This window comes from Propithecus coquereli, unplaced genomic scaffold, assembly GCF_000956105.1.
Source record: "Propithecus coquereli isolate 6110/MARCELLA unplaced genomic scaffold, Pcoq_1.0 Scaffold568, whole genome shotgun sequence".
NCBI lineage: Eukaryota > Metazoa > Chordata > Mammalia > Primates > Indriidae > Propithecus > Propithecus coquereli.
The window spans coordinates 439,886-442,009 of record NW_012151596.1 but is presented as its reverse complement, the minus strand read 5'-3'; the positions used below and the strand labels follow the sequence as shown (position 1 = coordinate 442,009).

Below are 2,124 nucleotides of genomic sequence, written 5' to 3'. Positions count from 1 at the left end.
CTCAGAATATTTATACTAGCATACACTTGTGCAAAATTATCTAACACAAAGCTTCTTTTATAATAAAGTGTTGAATATCTCATGATTTATTGAAAAGATCAAAATTCAAGATTCAAAGTACAGTTTCTACTGAATACATATTGCTTTTTGCACTGTCATAAAGTTTAAAAATTATAAATCGAACCACTGTAAGTTGGGGCCCATCTGTAATCAGTGCGTTAGAGCTCCTCTGTGTAAATTATATCATTTACATTATTTCTGGGACTTTTTTATTGACCTACTTTTCTCTTAGTTACTGATCACATTTTTCCTGCCTATTTTGTATCTATTAATTATTGATTGGATACTTGTTGGCTGCATCCTTAATTTTTTGAATTTGTTATCTTACTTTAAAGAATGTTCAGGATATTTTATTCCTTAGGTAGGCATTCTAACATACTTGCGTATCATGTTGACTCCTTCAAAGCTTATGTGTAAGGCTAATGCTGCTTTAAAGTAGCCTTCACTGTAAGACTAGTGTGCTCTGCTACTAATGCTTGTTATTCCTGGTGTCTTGACTGAGTGTCATAGGTTTTCAATTAGGTCTCTCGAGTATGGCTAGTCAGAATTAGGAAGTTTTCTAACTCTGTGCAAACTCCAATAGTTGTTTATCTCACACATCCCCGGTTGTTTTTCCCCTGGTTGATGTTCTTCAGCCAGGTTGTTGAAGTTCAGTATTCAGACAGACAGTCTAGACAACCCCTACACAGTCTTTCTGGCAGTCTTCCTCTATGTAGCTCCCTGTTCTAGGCACTTCAGTCTCCCCAACTTTATTTTCTTCCCTTCATCTCATCAAGATTGTCATGCTTTACTTCGTGCACTGAAATTCAACAAAATAATCACTCTAGACAGAGAGCTGGGGCAATTATAGTTCTTACCTTTTGTTTTTCTTCTCTCAGTATCAATATCCTGCATTGTAATCCATTTACAACGTCCATTTTGTAATCTCTGAAAATTGTTTCAAATATTTCTTTCATTTTTCTATTTGCTTGCTACTGTAGGACAAGTCTGGTTTCAATTACTCTGTCATAGCTGGATGCAGAAGTCTTTCATCTTCATTTTTGAAGAACATTTTTACTTAGTGTTGCATTCTGTTGACAAATTTGCTCTCTCAGCACTTGTTGGTACCATTCTTTGTGCAATGGCTTGTACTGATGCTGTATGTAATGTGACTCCCTCCCCACTTGCCTTTAGATATTCTCTTTATCTTCTAACAAGACTAGGTATCATTGTCATTTGTTTTCTTTTTAACATGCCTGTGTTTATTTGTTATTTTGGATTTGTAAGATTTTGTTTTCCTCAAATTTGAAAAGTTTTTGGCTATGTGTATCCTCAAATATTTCCCCCCCCCATTACTCCCTCCTCACCTTCTTCAGCTCCAGTAGCATATATTTTAGACCACTTGAAATTAGACACACATCACTAAAACCCCACTCTTTTTCTTTCTTTCTTTTTTTCTGTATTTATTTATTTTAATTTATTTATTTCAGAATATTACAGGGCTACAAATGTTTAGGTTACATGTATTGCCTTTGCCCCACCCAAGTCAGAGCTACAAGCGTGCCCGTCCCTCAGACAGTGTGCACCACACCCATTTGATGTGAATATACCCATCCCCTCCTCCCCCCTCCCACCTGCCTGACACCTGATGAATGTTACTATTATATGTGCACATAAGTGTTGATCAACTAATACCAATTTGATGGTGAGTACATGTGGTGTATGTTTTTCTATTCTTGTGATACTTCACTTAGTACAATGGGCTCCAGCTCCATCCAGTGGATTAGTAAAATGCAGTATATGTAAACCATGGAGTTGTACTCAGCCAGAAAAATCAATGGTGATCTAACACCTCTTGCATTATCTTTTTCTTCTGTTTTTAAATGTTTTTTTCTCTCTCTCTGTCTTATGGATCTTTCCTTCTGCAGTACCCAATCTACTATTAAGTTCATACAATTACTTTTATTTTAGATATTGTGTATTTTTGTTCATTTTTTGATTCATTGGCAGGGTCCTTAAATCTAAGGAATGCCAGAATACATGGACTACTTGATTTCATTGTGTTTTCTAGCTTCACTTTCACTG

At 35.8% G+C, this 2,124-nt stretch overlaps 1 protein-coding gene across 1 annotated transcript in view; it reads left to right on the top strand.

Moving 5' to 3' along the window:
* Positions 1-2,124, top strand: part of LOC105821316 (disintegrin and metalloproteinase domain-containing protein 32-like) — a gene marked incomplete at its 5' end in the record, with an annotated part of 177,515 nt that overhangs the window by 119,045 nt on the left and 56,346 nt on the right. The gene's annotated exons all lie outside the window — the stretch shown is intronic.